General features: G+C 41.5%; 1 protein-coding gene across 6 annotated transcripts in view; it reads right to left on the bottom strand.

Annotated features, from left to right (window-relative positions):
* MRTFB (myocardin related transcription factor B) overlaps positions 1–18,682 on the bottom strand; it is a 198,998-nt gene that overhangs the window by 132,326 nt on the left and 47,990 nt on the right. The gene's annotated exons all lie outside the window — the stretch shown is intronic.

Here is an 18,682-nt window from a genome sequence, read left to right as displayed (position 1 = left end):
TCAATCTTGGGTTCCCATGTGGGTGGCAGGGACCCAAGCACCTAACCTGTGGTCTCCTAGGTGTGTATCAGCAGGAAGCTGCAATCAGAAATGGAGCAAGGAACTGAACCCAGGCACTCCAATATGGGATGTGGGCGTCCTCGGCAGCAGCCTAACCACTGTACCAACCAGCTGCCCCCACGATTTACTTTAAAACATGGTTTTACTTTTCACAGTTCTGGTCATGCTACCCTGAATTAGCTAAGCAACGGTTCTTCTACAGTCTCCTAATTATGATCTAGAACTCAATCCAGCTCTCCAACTAGAGTATTTTATATGAACAGCTGAGAAATGCAGGAAGATTGCTTTATTTACTGGTGAGGCTTTTATTAGTTTGGCTTGACTTTATAATCAATGATTTTGATTTAAAATCCTTTTCTACCACAGATATGTATAGTATCAGAGATCAGTTCACAGCTTAGGTTTTGGAGTTACACAGATATGGAGCAAAAACCCAGCATCACCACTAATAAGCTATATTATCTTGAACAAGCTGTGTAACTTTTTAATAAAGTTTTATTTCTTATATATAAATGTGGTCATAGTATTCAATGTATAGCTACTATTATAGTGGTTCTTATTTTATTTATTCATTTATTTATTTATTTTTTATTTGAAAGAAAGATGGAGAGGGACAAAGGAAGAGAGCTCCCATCCTGTTTTACCCTCCTCCCCCAAATACCTGCAAGGGTCAGGACTGGGCTGGGCTGGGGCTCAAGCCAGAACTGGGAATGCAGTCCAAGTCTCCGGTGTGGGTGGCAGGGACTCAACTAGTTAAGCTGTCACCACTGCCTCCCAGCGTCTGCATTAGCAGGAAGCTGGGGTCAGCAGCAAGAGTAGGGAACTGATTCCAGGTACTTGATAAGGGACAAGGACGTCATAACCCCTGGGTTAGACACCTGCCCCAATAGGGTATCTACTATCAGAATGTTCCCAATCCTCTTCCCATTGAGCTGATTTTTGTTTTTTTTTTTTTTTTTCAATCTAAGGTCAGGGCCTCAAACTCATCTCTAATAAACTGGGGCTTGTTCTGTACAGCTCATTGCTCTGTTCACTGACATCCTTCTACCAACCATCAGCAGAAGATGAAGTGGAAGAAAAGAGCCCAATAAACAGTAACAAAAAGAAAACAGACATGAGTGTTAGTGAGAATGCATAAAGTTTTTATGAAGAAAACAATAAAACATCGCTGAAGAGCTCAGACAGAGACTTGAGTGGGGTATATCATAGCCTAGATAGGAAGATTCGGTAACGTATTTCACATGACTGAAATAAACATGCAGAAGGGACCTTTTCCCTTTGAAAGTGGGATGGGGTAACCTGAACTACTACTTTTTTTTTTTTTTTTTTTTTTTGACAGGCAGAGTGGATAGTGAGAGAGAGAGACAGAGAGAAAGGTCTTCCGTTTGCCGTTGGTTCACCCTCCAATGGCTGCTGCGGCCAGCGCATCGCGCTGATCTGAAGCCAGGAGCCAGGTGCTTCTCCTGGTCTCCCATGCGGGTGCAGGGCCCAAGCACTTGGGCCATCCTCCACTGCCTTCCCGGGCCATAGCAGAGAGCTGGCCTGGAAGAGGGGCAACCGGGATAGAATCCGGCGCCCCAACCGGGACTAGAACCCGGTGTGCCGGCGCCACAAGGCGGAGGATTAGCCTGTTAGGCCACGGCGCCGGCCCTGAACTACTTAATTCTAAAGCCTATAGGAAAAGTAGTAAGTCTAGTTAGGCCTTCATTCATTAATAATGAAAATATTAATAATGTTTTATAGTTTCAGTGTAGAAGTCTTACATTTCTTTTTAAGTTTTGGTTATACTTTTTTGGCAAAAGCCTTGGTAAAGAAGAGAAGGCTCTAATCCCAGCAAATATTCAAATGTATTACAAAGAAAGTTTGTAACACATTTATACATTAAATTTGGAAATTTAGTATCTGACAGAGTTGGCACTGCTTTAACTGAAAACAGATTTTCAAAGAAAACTGGGATAAGTGAATAGCCACCTAAGGAGAAAAAAATATAGAACCAAACTGGGCATAAACCATCAGGATAAATCTCTAAGGAATTAGAGGTGTAAAGGTTGAAACCATAAATACAACAGAAGAAAATATGGGAAGACCTATCACTCCAACTTCTGAAGCCATTAAGAAAGGAAAATAGACTAATTACATAATTATATTGAGGTAGAGGCTTTCAAAAGGAAAGTGAAGGGTCTTCCCAGATCAAAGGAAAAGTTGAGGATTCTCCCAGAACAAAGGAACAAGGTGGCATAATCAGAACTTATGTGGGCATGGATAACCCTGTACCAACCTATAGCCTGAAGATACTCAATCTGAATGTATATAAGAGAGACAAAGGAAATAAGGTTTTATAGAAGGCAATGCCCACTATGGCTTTATTTGGGGCTTAGCCTTTGAATATTAATTTGCTGGGACACTGCTTCCTGCTATGATCGCCCATGTTTAATCTTTCTGAGAACCTCAAAATATATTTATGGATTTATATGTATGAATTTTTATCTTGTTTATGACTTTCTTGCTATACAAAAGACCAAGGGTGATAGACTGGGACATCTTAATTTGAAACTTAAACTATGAAGTAATAAGCACCAATGAATAAATTCAAAAATTTAAAATGGCCAAAGGATATAAACACAGCTCACAGAAAAGGAATGTTTTTTAAAATGAGTTGCCCAACATTTTTCATGATAAGAGAAATGTAAATTAAAGTTATCATGACACACTATTTTTACTTATATTGGAAAAATTTAAGTTTAATAACACATGCCACTGGAAACTGTGAGCTCTATCTCGTATGACAGAGGAATATAAACGGGTACCACATTTATGGGGAAAAATTGCCAACACCCATAAAGTCACAAACGCATGACCCCTTTGACCCAGCAATTCATCTTCTGGGAACTTGTATGTTCATAATAAAATTTCAAGTGAGACGTCCAGAATGGGAGCAACTGCTCTCCCCAAAGGCAGTGATTTTTAAAGGATAAAACAGTCAAAAACAACAATTTCAGAACTCTGGAAATTAACAAAAATCATGTAACACCCACCCACCAGAATGACTATAATAAAAAGAGACCAAAAAAAGTGGTCCCTGGCAGAGGCTATAGCAGATTTTTAATATTGTTATGTTATCTTTGAATTTATTTAAAAATGAAAAAAGACTTGTAAAAATATTATTCTATATATGGTAATATAGATTTTTTTTTCAGCTTTGTGTCACGTGAAATCTGTTTGCCTTTTGTAAACCATCTTAGTCACTGATTAAGTACTCACACATATCTTGGGAGATCTTTTCAATAACTAATAAAAATCTTTCTAAAATCAGACCGGCGCTGCGGCTCACTAGGCTAATCCTCCGCCTTGCCCCTCTTCCAGGCCAGCTCTCTGCTGTGGCCAGGGAGTGCAGTGGAGGATGGCCCAAGTGCTTGGGCCCTGCACCCGAATGGGAGACCAGGAGAAGCACCTGGCTCCTGCCATCGGATCAGCGCTGTGCGCCGGCCGCAGCGCGCCTACCGCGGCGGCCATTGGAGGGTGAACCAACGGCACAAAGGAAGACCTTTCTCTCTGTCTCTCTCTCACTGCCCACTCTGCCTGTCAAAAAAAAAAAAGAAATGTAAATGTGCTCAAAGTCACTGGTCATCCAAGAAATGCAAAACCACAATAGAGTACATTACACTCATTGAAAAGAGCTATAAAAAAAAAAAAAAATCTTTCTAAAATCGATGTTGATCCATTATTCCACATTATCTCAACTTTACAAGTTACAAGCAATGCGACTATGCAAAATTACTTAACCTCCCTAAGCCCTTTTGTAAAATGAGCATAAATAATATGTCCTTTGGAGGACAAATCAAGTGAGATTATATATGCCAAGTGCCGAGAATTATATTTGGCACCTAGAAAGCATTCAGTAATCGCTCCCTGGCTTTTAGTTATGGTGGCATCCTGGTGTCCCAGGATCCAGTCTGAATTTCATGAGACTTCATCACTTTAGAACTGTAGTGGTAAAGGTCCCCCTGTCATGAGGCTGCTTGGGTTCAAGTTCCAGATCTGAAATTTCCTAGATGGTGGGCAAATCAAACAAACTTTCAAAACCCATAAAATCTTTAGCTAAATATGGAGGTGACATGGGGGCTGGCGCCGTGGCTCACTTGTTTAATCCTCCGCCTGTGGCACCAGCATCCCATATGGGTGCCAGGTTCTAGTCCCGGTTGCTCTTCCTCCAGTCCAGCTCTCTGCTGTGGCCCGGGAAGGCAGTGGAAGATGGTCCAGGTGCTTGGGCCCCTGCATCTGCTTGGGAGACCAGGAGGAAGCACCTGGCTCCTGGCTTCGGATCGGCGCAGCATGTTGGCTTTAGCAGCCATTTGTGGGGTGAACCAATGGAAGGAAGACCTTCCTCTCTAACTCTATCTGTCAAATAAATAAATTAAAAAAAAAAAATGGAGGTGACAAAGGTACTTACTATGCAGGACTGACAGGAGACTAGAAGAGATGTTAGATGTGAAGACACAGTGGTACTTTAAATAAATCAATAAAAGACAATAACATCAGCAATTAGTGCTATTAGTGTGTCTACCACATTGCTGGCTTCTTGCACCTATTATGTGAAATAATGTGAAAAGTGTAACAATTACTTTTTTTATAGAGAATTATTATTTATTTTATTTGAAAGTTAGAGTTACATAGAGAGAGAAGGAGAGGCACAGAGAGAGAGAGGTCTTCCATCTGCTGGTTCACTCCCCAGATGACTACAAAAGCCAGAGCTGCACCAATCCAAAGCCAGAGCCAGGAGCTTCTTCCAGGTCTCCCATGTGGGTGCAGTGGCCCAAGCACTTGGGCCATCTTCTACTGCTTCCCCAGACTATAGCAGAGAGCTGGATCAGAAGTGGAGCAGCCGGAACTCAAACCGGCATCCATATGGGATGCCGGCACTGCAGGCGGCGGCTTTACCCACTACGCCACGGCGCCAGCCCCATAGTTACTTTTAAACAAATTTTAAAACCTCATGTCAAATCTCATTTCTACTTGTCAACTTTCTAATTATACTTCAAACTTTCAAATTAAACAAAAAGATATTCTCTGACGCACATACAAAAATATTCTGATGAATAAATAATAGGGTTTTTAAAATTTTCCTATTATAGGCTAGCTCCAAATAACAGAGGTTGAAATTAATATTTGTAGTTTGCATTTTCTCCAACATTCTGTATTTAACAGGCATCTGGATTTCTAGATATTTGGCTATAGAACACAGCTATATGTATAAACTAAGTAATTTTTAGGGAAAAAATAAATTTCAGGGAAAAAATATTTTTGCTTTAAAAGCAAAGATATTATTCCTAAAGTTAGTTCTTAAAAGTAGGTACCTAAACTAATCTCAGATGACAAGAATCACTCAAAAACTTTAAGTCCAATCAATAAAATACTTAATGTACTTTTTATTCTCCATTATTTTGTTATCTGTTTAGCTTTTCCTTAAAGGAGCCAGAGAAGTGTGAGTTCTTGAATCCAGTCCCTGAAAGAATTATTTAGGTTACAACTTTTGCACTAATGGAGGGAAGATGGTGCTGATTTTTGCGTTCTGCAAATCTTTTGTTTTTCAAGCAAGCAACATTATTTTAATTATTTCTTATAAATACTAAAAATTGTTTTTCAGATAAAGATTAAAAATCTTTGTGGCCAGCGATGTGGTGCAGTAGGTTAAGCATCTGTCTGCGGCACTGGCATCCCATACGAACACTAGTTCGAGTCCCAGCTGCTCCACTTCCAATCCAGCTCCCTGCTGATGGCCTGGGAAAGCACAGGATGGCCCAAGTGCTTGGACCACTGCACCCATGTGGGAGACCGGGAAGAAGCTCCTGGCTTCAGATCAGCCCAGCTCTGGGATGTGAACCAGCAGATAAAAGACCCTTCTCTCTGTCTGTAACTCTGCCACTCAAGTAAATAAATAAATCTTTTAAAAAAGAGATTAAAAATTAATCATCATTTGGAACATCACTACAGTCTTAGAGCGAAAACCCAACTGCAAATAAAAAACTTGACAATTGTAAGGAATTTCATTAAACAAGTTGTTCCAAAAAGGAAAAGACTTAAGTGTCTGCATCAGATAAGTAGTGACAGAGTAGTTTTAGAAAATTTCTAGGAGCCAGTGCTGTGGCATAGCAGGTTAAGCCATGGCCTGCAGCACCAGCATCCCACCTGGGAAGGCAGCACAGGATGGCCCAAGTCTTTGGGCCTCCACACCTGCGTGGGAGACCCAGAGGAAGCTCCTGGCTCCTGGCTCCTGGCTTTGACTTAGTCCAGCGCTGGTTGTAGGAGATGTGGCAGATTGATCGATCTCTTTCTTTCTCTAACTCTGCCTTTCAAATAAATAAATAATAAACCTTAAAAAAAAAAAAAAGAAAATTTCTAGGAGATCTTTCCAAGTAGACAAAATTGCAGTGTTAGCCACAGAACCATTCTTTTTTTTTTTTTTTTTTAAATTTTTGACAGGCAGAGTGGACAGTGAGAGAGAGACAGAGAGAAAGGTCTTCCTTTTGCCGTTGGTTCACCCTCCAATGGCCGCTGCGGCCGGCGCACCACGCTGATCCGATGGCAGGAGCCAGGTGCTTCTCCTGGTCTCCCATGCGGGTGCAGGGCCCAAGGGCTTGGGCCATCCTCCACTGCACTCCCTGGCCACAGCAGAGAGCTGGCCTGGAAGAGGGGCAACCGGGACAGGATCGGTGTCCCGACCGGGACTAGAACCCGGTGTGCCAGCACCGCAAGGCGGAGGATTAGCCTAGTGAGCCGCGGCGCCGGCCGCCACAGAACCATTCTACTACTCTCAGCACCCCTGGGTTTTTCCTCCTAGCTGCCCCTTCAGCTGACATGATCATTCTCTTCACCAGTCCGCACTGCCATCAGACCTTGGGCAGGAATTAACGCTTTCTTTCCTATCTCACAGACACCCAGAGCCTAGAGTTTGGATCCCCTGGGGGATCCTGAACATAACCAAAGTGGTTCTTCGGAGGCACACTAGCGCCTGTCTCCTTGCACAGTGGTTCTTCGGGAGGCACACTAACGTCTGTCTCCTTGCACAGTGGTTCTTCGGGAGGCACACTAGCGTCTGTCTCCTTGCACAGTGGCCTCAAGCAGGCAGAGACAGCTGCACCCATCTCATCTCTCTGAGACAGCATTCGTATAAATGTGACACTGCACCTGCTTCTCTGTAGGACACAGGATGGCACACAGTCAGGACCATGTCACTACACTACTGAACGACTGCCAACTGCAACACAGTCCTTTGGGCTGCACCCAAGGATTCCAGGGTAATCTTTCTTTTCCATTCTAAGGGAGTTCCACAGATCCCAAAGTACAAAAGAGAAAGGAGATTTCAGTCTTTAGCCCAACCATTACGTTGCAGCAAAATGCGTCCTGAGAACACACAGGAAAAAATATAACAGTTGAAAAACTATAGTGCTTAAAAAATTAAAAGAGGAAAACTGAAAATAGCCTACTGCCCATCAGTAGATTAAATAAATGCTGATACAGTCATTCCGCTGTATTATGTTCTAACTAAAAAAAAAAAAAAACAAAAAAAAAACGAGATAGATCTATATGTACCAAAAAGGAAAAATGTCCATGATATGCAATTAAGTAGAACATGTGGCTACTGAACTGAATGTACTACAACACACAGAGCAACAGGAAGAATGGGGTAGGCAGGGAGAGTAGAGTTAGGCTGGCAGAGGAGGGCAGGCAGGGAGAGCAGGCATGCCAGGCTGAATGCCAAAGACACAGAAAAAGGGACAGAGCAGGGGACAAAGGCAGACAGAGAGAGATATACGTGGAACTGTGCACATCAATCTGGCTCTGAGTGTCTCAGTAGCCACTCACCACATGTGTCTATTTAAATATAAATTAATTCTGATTAAATTAAAATTTAAAGCTCAGTTCCACAGTGGTACTGCTCACATCTCAAGTGCTCAGTAAACAGCTGCAGGTGGTTAATGGCTACCTTACTACACAGAAGAGAACACGTCTGTTATTGCAGAAATTGCTACTGGTGAGTGCTACTCCACATCCTTCAGCAGTCTGTAAAACTCTTATAATGAATGTGCAGTACTTTCCTAGTCTGCAAAGACAAAGACATTTCCAATATGGGAAAAAAAGTAGGGTTTTGGGTTTTCTTTTTCCCATTTTCATTTAACACTCCTTCCAAATACCACAGGTTTCAAATGGGTTTTATAGCTTGAATACCAGGCAATTTTTGCTAAGTTATCTGATTCTTACTAGTTCTTACTTAATCAGAGTTCAAATACCACCAAAACAAGGAATACAAACACACACATTTGGAGCATCACGATATTGCTCTTGTTCTTTAAAATCTAAAAGACTGTTACTCATTCTTAGTAGGAGAAAGAGCAGCTGACAGAAGCCCCTTGCAGGTTGGACAAACATTTTAAATGGAAGCTTTTCTTCAACAGAATAATGACACTTACAAATAACACTCGTTTTTTTCTGATTCAATTCAGTACAAAGTAGAGGGGGAAAAGTAAGCCTAAAGCTTAATTAAAACAAATAAACAAAAGCTACATAACTGAAGAAGAAAAGAGCAATGCTAAGAGCCAGTGTTCAAGTGAAAAATACATCAAAGCAAAGAATAATCACAATGGCTGGTTGTAGAGACCTTCTGATGTAAAGGAAGTCTGCAGCTTCTGGGAAGGTTTCCAGAGTAGTCTGTAGAAAGATCCTTCAGAAAGTTCACAGAAAACGGAATGAAAAGGTGAGTTTGTGGGAGTGAGCATTTGGTCTAGCCATTAAGAGGCCCATGTTACACATTAGAGTACCTGAGATTGAGTCCTGGCTCCAGTTCCTCACTGCAGATCCTGGGGGACAACGGTGGTAGTTTAAGTAATCGAGGCCCTGCCACCCACATGGGAAACCTAGATTGTATTCCTAGTTCTAGTTTCCTGGCTTTGGCCTGGCCTAGCCCCATCGGTCACAGGCATCTGGGGAATGAATCATCAGGTGGGAGCTTATTTTCTTTTGTTTCTCTGCCTCTGAAATAAAATTTTAAAAGATAAATTTATTTTGGTACAAAAAATTTTTGAAATCTATGAACTTCCTGAAGTATCTTTCTATACTCAAGTGTGTGGGAAACACATATATAAGAATATCTTCAGGCCCTTAGTGCTCTGAAACAAAGCACTGACAGCTGCTATGAGATGGTCCAGTCTACTGCTAATCCACCAGCAGCCAGGGACCCACTGACTCTCAGAGCAGATCTAATCTGGACTTTCAAAGTTCCCCTGGGAATCTTCCCAACATCTGGTGCAACTACTTTCTTAGTGCGACACCTACTCTTTTATCTTTAGACCCTATGTTCCAGTCAAAACTATCCACCAAAGGCTCTTACCAGGGCTTTGCATTATATAAATAAGCCACAGAAATTCAGGCAGTGTAGAAGTGACACAAGTGTATATAACAGAACCCATGCAGAATGAGCCATCTGAATTTTTCACCTGACAAGGTGGCATTACAAATCAGTGGGAAACTGTTGGTGGGAATGCAAACTGGCAAAGCCATTATGGAAGACAGTTTGGAGGTACCTCAGAAATCTGAATATAGTCCTAGCATACAACCCAGCCATCCCACTCCTCGGAATTTACTCAAGGGAAATGAAATCAGCAAATAAAAGAGCTATCTGCACCTCCATGTTTATTGCAGCTCAATTCACAATAGCTAAGACATGCAATCAACCTAAATGAGCATCAACGGGAGACTGGATAAAGAAATTATGGGATATGTACTCTTTGGAATACTACACAGCAGTAAAAAAAATATGAAATCCGGTCATTTGCAACAAAACGAATAAATCTGGAAAACATCATACTTAGTGAAATAAGCCAATTCCAAAGGGACAAATTTCATATGCTGTCCCTGATCTGTGACAACAGAGCACCTAAAAGGAAACCTGTAGAAGTGAAATTGACACTATGAGAAGCAATTACTTGATCAGTCCTTGTCTTGACTGTCAAGGAACAGTTTATCATTTTTTTTTACTATTTTCTTTTTCTACTTAATACCATTGGTTGAACTCTTTACTTAACATAGAATTATTCATAGGTGTTTAAATCTAAGAGAAAATAGATCCCAAGAAAAAGTAAGAGTGGGAATAAGGGAGGGAGGAGATGTACAGTTCGGCACACATTGCCATGGACTTACCCCTAAGGGTAAAGCTAAAAACTTGCCATGGGACTCTAAATCCCATTAAGCTGGGTGGTACTGATGCCATCTTACAGGTTAAAGTTATCATTTTAAGTGTGTAACTCATCATATAGATAGGAATAAGTGTCAAAGGGATCAAATAAATAAGATCAAGTGTATGGCAATAACAATAGATATATAATTAAAAGGAAAGAATGATCCAATATGGGAAGCAGGCCACACAGCAGACTCAGAATGACAAACGCCCTAAACAGCACTCTGACCTCAGAATCAGCCCTTAAGGCATTGGGATCTGGCTGAATGAGAGCATTTCAGGCAAAGAAAGCCAAGACACTGTGGCAAAAAATGATCTAAATGAAGGATCTCTGTGAGATCCCAGTGGAAAGAAGAGGCCATCAAAGAAGGAGGTACTTTTCTCTGAAGGGAAGATAGAACTTCCACTTTGCTTATGGCCCTGTCTAAATATTGATGGAGTTTGTGGACTCAAAAGGCTTCCACAGCCTCGGCAGCTCATGATAAGACCCTCCGGCAGTCACTGACATAAAAAATAAAAGTGTCAACTGTTAAATCAACAACAGGAGTCACTGTGCACTTACTCCCCATGTAGGACCTCTATCTTTAATGAGCTATGAGAATTAACGGTAAAACTTGTCTTCAAACAGTACTTTATACTTTGTGTGTCTGTGTGGGTGCAAACTGTTGAAATCTTTACTTAGAGTTGGTCTTGTGTATATAAAGGTAATTAAAATGAATCTTAATAAAGAATGAGGTGGGAGAGGGAGTAAGAGGTGGGACAGGAGTGGGGATGGGAGGGAAGTTATGGGGGAAAAACTGCTCTTTTCCTAAAGCTGTACCTATGAAATCTGTATTTATTAAATAAAAGCTTTCTAAAAAACAAAAAATCAGTGAGAAAAGAGTAACTACACAATCAGTGACACTGGTTTGTGCAACTAGTTTATTCACATGGAAATCATCCTGTTTCATAATCACAAAAATAAATTCCATGTAGATTATACTTCCATGAGAAAAACAGGACAGATTTTTAGAAGAATATATGGTAGGATCTCTTTAAGACCCCAAAATACTTAGAGTACAGAGAAATTAAATATAATGCAAAAAGCAACAACCATAAACAAACAGACTGATAAATATGACTTGAATAAAATGTAAAATTGCCGGGGCTGTGTGTTGGCTTAAATCCCCAACTGCAGTGCCAGCATCTCATATGGGTGCTGGTTGTGTCTTGGTTGCTCCTTTTCCAATCCAGCTCCCTGGTATGGCCTGGGAAAGTGGAAGATGGCCCAAGTGCTTGGGCCCCTGCACCCATGCGGGAGACCCAGAAGAAGCTCCTGGCTCCTGGCTTCAGACCAGTCCAGCTCCAGCCGTTGTAGCCATTTGTGGAGTGAACTAGTGGATGGAAGATCTTTCTCTCTCTCTCTCCCTTTCTGTCTTGAGAGGTAACTATACCTCTCAAGTAAATAAATAATCTTAAACAAAATGTAAAACTGCCATACAACAAAACATACCACAAAGTGGAAAGATAAGTCACCATGGGGAACATATTTGAAATACAGGAAATATACCCAAAATACAAAATATCAACGAAAGATTAATCTAAGTTATATAAGGAACTCATACGAAAAACAATCCAATAAAAAACAAAGAAAAAGTAGACAAGTCAAAAAGAGGAAACTGAAATAGCCAAATAAACATTAAAAAAATGGTACCTAAACTCACTAGAAATCAAGGAAATGCACTATTTCAATTGGCAAAAATTAAAAAGCTAATAGTAAGGCTTTGCAAGCATATGAAGCAATAGGAACTCTCAGTGCTACTGGGGGCTGAAATGTCAAGAGCTACTCTGGAAAATGCCCTGGCGACATTTCAGCAGGAGACACACAACCTGTGCACCAGCAGCTTTGCCTCTAGGTACAAACCCGGGAGAAGCTCTCAGACACAGGCACAAGAAGACACAAACCACAATGCTCACTCAACAGTGTGTAACTGCAAAGCAGAGAAATAATCAAAACTTCCACTGACACAATAAAGAATAAATTGTAGTGTAATCCCAGAAAACCAGATAGGAAAAAGGAATCACAGATACACATATCTCCACAAAGGTACCTCACACATAAAGTGAAAGAAGTCAGAAATACATACACAATGTAAAGCCATACAGAGTTCAAGATGCACAAACTAAATATATTGTTTATAAACACATACAAGGAATATAAGCACCAAGCCATGCGCAGGAATGAGACCTACCCACTTCAAGACAATGGTTCTGCAGAAGGAAGATGGGGAAAAGACATCTGGGAGAGGTACCCAGGGACATCAACTATATTTGCAATGTTCATTTTACTTCACAGCACTTATATCTTTTATTGCAAAGCTAACAAAAGTGTTAACCAAGGAGAAGCTATATTGCACTCTATACTTTTCTGTATTCATAAACTATTTCAAAGTATGAAGTGGCCTGTATTTTGAGGAGGCTGAAATTTACCAAAATTGCTGTTTCCTGAATGACTTTTATTTTCTCCCTTCTAGTTTTCTGTACTAATTTTTTTCATAAAGTCAGCCCAGATATTTCTAGTCTATATTATTCTCTCACCTTACTCCTCAAAACAATGCACTTGCTCATTGCTTTGCTAGAGAACCTGGCACTGTAGCTGCACTGGAATATGGGTTCTTGCAGGAACCACAAATTTTTTTAATTTTCATGTAACTTATGTATTGAACCTCTATAATGTGCCAATCATGGTGCCAGGAGCTGGAGAAACAGAAATGAACATCACACGTTGTCCCTTTCTCCAGAGAGCTTAGTCTCAAGGAACAGAAACATTAAATAAACACAGAAAAACATTATGCAGCTTAGCTTGTGAGGAAGGCTATGACGGAAAAGGACAGGTGTTCTGAGAAGGTGTAATCTAGGCTGGGCAGGAAGAACGGGATGTGCCAGGAAAGGAAGGGTAGGACGGTCTTCTGGACAGTGTCCTTCTCACTGGGGCTGGCGGACAGGGACTGCTTCTGATCAGCACAGTGCTCTATCAAAGGCTTCCTGGCTGGTTCTCCGAGAATCAGGAGATTCTGTTTCCTGCAATTGTAAGGCAGGAAAGAATCGCTTGAGACATGACCCAACAGTCAAAAGGAGGCAGAACAGAGTCTAAGCCCATTATGGGAGTCCACTATTACCTCAATGCCTCCAAAATCACTTGCTATCTTCTCAAGCCAAGTCATGAGCAAGCTGAGCCAGCCTCACTCTTTACCCAACCATCCTCCTTTCCTGCCCAGTACCCTTTAGCCCACCTTATTCACTAATGTAATTCAGTACCTTTAAGGGGACCTATGTGTACCAAGGTAAGGATATGGAGACCCACACAAACAAGCAGAGGAAGTCTTAAACCAGGGGAGACAGTACCCTACCAGGCATGTCTGACAATGTTTGGAGGGCTTTTGCACATCAGACCAGGAATGCTACTAAGCATCTTTCAATGACAACAAAAAAATAACTGGCCCAAAATGTGAATAGTGCCAAGGTGGAGAAATTTGGAGTAAGTTATTTAGGAAAAAAAGTCTTAAATTGCTAAAGCAGGGCAAATGTCAGAGGTCAAGGGTCGGGAGCCAGGGTTGGCACTGTGGTGTAGCAGGTAAGGCCGTCGCCTGCCATGCCGGCATCCCATGGAGGTGCTGGTTCGTGTCCCAGCTGCTCCACTTTCGATCCAGCTCTCTGCTGTGGCCTGGGAAAGCAGTGGAAGATGGTTCAAGTCCTTGGGTCCCTGGAGGAGACCTAGAGGCTGTTGGCTTCTGGCTTCAGATCGGCGCAACTCCAGCCACTGCGACCAACTGGAGAGTGAACCAGCGGATGGAAGACCTCTCTCTCTCTGCCTCTCCTTCTCTCTGTGTAACTCTTTCAAATAAATAAACAAACTTAAAAAAAAAAAAAAAAAAAGTCGGAGGCCAAGGAGCAGGCCTGTGGCACAGCAGGTTGAGCTGCCATTTAGATCCAAGTACTTGGATCCCTATCACCCACAAAGGAGATCTGTGTGAGTTTCCAGGCTCCTGGCTTCGGACTGGCCCAGCCTGTGAGGAAATGAAACAGCAACTGGAGGATGGATCTCTGTCACTCTAATCAAAAAAATATTTTTAAAGCTCCTGATTAGCACCTGAGCTGACTTGACGTTACTTCTCCTACTTAATGTGAATATTTTAAGGCAAGATTGGGGGGGGAGGGCACTACCCCAGACTTCACTGGGTAAAGGTCATTTTAAGTTATCCTTAAAATTAAAAAAAGTCTGAATTCCAAAATGAAGCTGAATGCTAGGATTTCAGAAAAGAGATCATGAACACAAACAAGATGCAGAATAAACTTCCGTCAAACTACATTCAACTGGGCAAAATATGCTGCTGAATGATTATTCAAAACATTTGTGAATGTCACTGTTCTTACTAACAGTGAAACTTCCAGGTAAGACGTCAGTAGACATCACACAATTGATCTTTATGGAACTTTGCCTTAAAAATCTATAAATTTGGCAATGTGATTCTAGCAGACTCACAGTGGTAGGATTTAAGGAAAGGACTAAAAAAAATATTTTTAGAAATCTACTTATTTACTTCAGAATTACTCTTCCTGGGATTGCCACACAGAAGAGTGAGCAGATACCATGGATCACAAGAACTAGGTCTTCCTCTCAGAGCAGTAATTCAAAATAAAGCCAGCCGGGAGTTGAAAGAGATTTAAGGTCACTGTCCCAATCATGGCTAGCACAGCCATGAACACATCAGTGACGCCACTCACGCTCAGTAGGGGAGACCCTATCCCTTCCAAATGGTCAACAAGTACCACAAACACTTGTGTCAAGTGACAGATGGGCAAAAATATTTGCAAACTATGCAACTGATAAAGGATTAACATCCAGAATCTATACAGAACTCAAGAAACTCAACAACAACAAAAAAAACAATCCAGTTAAGAAATGGGCAAAGGACTTAAACAGGCATTTTTCAAAAGATGAAATTCAAACAGCCAACGCACATAAAATGCTCAGTATCACTAGCCAATAGGGAAATGCAAATCAAAACCACAATGATCTTATCTCACCCCCAGTTACAATGGCTATCATACAGAAATCAAATAATAAATGCTAGTGAGGATGTGGGGGAAAAGGTACCCTAATACATTGTTGGTGGGAAATGTAAACTAGTACAACCACTGTGGAAGACAGTATGGAGATGCCTCAGAAACCTGAATATAGATCTACCATGTGACCCAGCCATGCCATTCTCAGGAATTTACCCGAATAAAATGAAATCAGCCTATGAAAACATTAACTGTACCCCCATGTTTACTGCAGCTCAATTCACAATAGCTAGGATAGGAAATCAACCCAGATGTCCATCAACTGATGAATGGATAAAGAAAATGTGGTATATACACACGATGGAATACTACTCAGCCGAAAAACAAATAAAATCCTGTCTTTCCCAACAAAATGGATACAACTAGTTATACTTATTGAAAGAAGCAGGCCCCAAAAAGAAAAATATCATATTTTCCCTGATGTGTGGTAACTAATAGAGTACAAAAAAATTTCATATATATATGAGCGAAACTGACATTTGGGGATTTGATTATTGTTTATAGGTCCTTGTTTCTACTATTGAGGAACAGTGGTTTTTTTTCTTCTTACTAAAATAAAATAATATTAAAAAGTGGTGCTGCTAAGAAAAGTGGTTGCTGGCCAGGGCTGTGGTGGCCAGAAGAAGGACCTATGACCCATTCTCATACATTCACCTGTTCATTCAAAAAGTATCTGTCAAGAGCTTTCTTTGTGCCAGCCAGTGTTTATTCTAGGTGCTGGAAATGACAGTGATGAACAAGACAGAGTGGTCTCTTGTGAGGTTACAGATCTGACAGAGACATAGGACGTGGGACACGTAATTACAGCAAGGTGTAGCGAGTAGTGATGGGAGGGTGTAATGATGACATCCTGGGCAGAGGTACCCAGAATACTCAGAGACCTCTCTGAGAAAGTGGTATTTAAACTGAGACCTAAATAGGACAGTTAGAAATCACTGGCCCACGAACCAGCGCCAACCAGACTAGGAGAAAATCATGGCTGAGAGCTGAGGGTGGGAAGCAAAATGCACACCAGCTCAAGTATGGCAGGGAGCACCCTCGGGGTATTCAGCAAAGCAGCTTTTATCCAGAAGAGCTCCTGTTTGAAACTGGACTAGAATTCCTGATGTTCTGTAAGGTATCTTGCTCCTAAAAAACAGCATGGGACTTACAACTTAAAATACTTAGTAATTTTATTTTTTGCTTCCTGGGATAGCAGTAAACACGGTCCCTCTTCATTTGATAAAGCAGACTTAAAAAGCACTTCAAATGGGTAAAAATGAATAGTTGTATATGGAAACATTCAGACTTAAAATGAGTTTGAATAATAAATTAGGTCATCAGCAATATGCTGCCAACTTTGTAAAGCACGATGGTCTGGCAGGGCATTTAAAAATAATAAATTTACCAGAAATATAATTGAGATATTCAGATATTCAGATGTCAATTGAGAAGACTTTGGCAACATTAAAGTTTCCAACCACAAATATATCAGCATCAATCATACTCTATATTTTGAACCTATGACAATTTGAAAAGCAAATGCTAGTACTCTACCACAAAGATCTAAAGGAACTCGCAATTCACAGCAACCGTTTTTATTAACAGATTCTTGATAACCCATGCCAGAGCAACAGACTTTTAAAAACTAGTGCTAACACATTTCAGTTCTATATGCATAATATTCATTATTCTAAAAAAATTCTGGAGAACTACTAACTAAAAGAACTCATGTTTAATTAAATGTACCCAAAGGAATTCAGAGGGGGAAAGCCACGCTTAATATAATGGGAGGGCATACCTCACAGCTGCTACTTTGTCTCTTTGTTGAGCTGTTTTTTCAAAACCAACCACCTCCAATTTTTGTGAGCATCATCTGTTGACCACCCAGACCCACCATGAATTCCTTAGACCTTGGGCCTGATGAGCTGTTTTTCTCTCCTCTGTAATCTCCCGCCATCATGCTAGAGGGGCTTGGAATTTCTTCTAATTATCCAGTGTCCCAGCAACTTAACTTCCTCAACAAACAGGAACCTTCAATTTTCTCCACTTCAGTCTCCCACAATAACAATTACATCCTACATGGACCCTAGGCCTTGAATTCTGAAACACTTACCATGAACACATCATTTCCTTCTCCTTTATGCCTTTCGTATCTGTTGACTCATCCATCCAGTCATTCTCTCAGTTGTTCATGCATTCTACATTCAACCAATGTATTTTTAAAAGATTTATTTATTTGAAAGGCAAAGTTACAGAGAGAGATCTTGTGCCCACTGTTTCAGTTACCAAATGGCAGCAATAGCTAGAGTTTGGCCAGGCCAAATCCAGGATCCTATAACTCCACTTGGGTCTCCTACATGGGTAGCAGAGGCCCAAGCACTTGGACATCCTCCACTGCTTTCCCAGGCATGTTAACAGGGAGCTGAATCAGAAGTTGAAAAGCTAGGACTTGAACTAGCGATCACATGGGATGCTGGTGTCACAGAGCACTTGAAACCCACTTTAACACAATGCCAGCCCCTAAACTAATATTTATAAACATGTATTTACAAAGTTCTATTGTAGATGCCTGGGAAAAAAAAGCAGTATTAAAAAATAAAGATCTAACGACCCAGACAGAAATCTTTGCCCTCAGAGTATACCAATAAGTAAATATATAAAATACATATGAGTACTAAGTGCTGGAAAAGAGTTTGATTGGTTTCAGAGAGGGTAGCCACAGAACCCCTGACACGCCCATGGAGACACGTGCCCAAAGACATGAAGGAAGTGAGAGAGCAAGCTACAAAGATTTCTGGACAAACAGTATTTGAGGCAGCAGCAACTGCAAGTGCAAAGGCCCTGGGGCAAGAATCTTCCTGGTGCACTCCAGGCGCACCAAACAGCCAGCGTGCCTGGAGCGGAAGCAAAAGGGAGACGGGCATGGAAGGTACTCAGCCAAGACCATGGGCTGCTGGGCGAAATGGGCATGAAAACACTGGATGTCTACTGCAGTGACCATTCTGGCTGCGGAGTCAAGAGGATGCTGTGGTGGACTAGGGGCCCAAGCCGGGAACGTGGCTCTCCCCGTGGAGACGCCTTCCTCCGCCGTCCTTTCAGAGGCTAGGTGTCCTCCCCTCAAATCCTTTGTGCTATTGAGCACGGGGCCCGCGGCGTGAGGACCATCACTGCTCATTGTCTTATTTCTAAACCATTCTCTCCCCGCTCCCCTCAAGTCCCTCAGCTCTGACTTTGCTGTCTTCAGACTTTATCACCTACTTTCCCTCATTGAGGCTGTTCCTCAACACGCCTCTCCCCTTCCTC

The sequence above is a fragment of the Lepus europaeus genome, chromosome 21, assembly GCF_033115175.1.
Source record: "Lepus europaeus isolate LE1 chromosome 21, mLepTim1.pri, whole genome shotgun sequence".
NCBI lineage: Eukaryota > Metazoa > Chordata > Mammalia > Lagomorpha > Leporidae > Lepus > Lepus europaeus.
The sequence above is the reverse complement of the archived record's forward strand: the minus strand, read 5'-3'. Positions and strand labels throughout refer to the sequence as shown.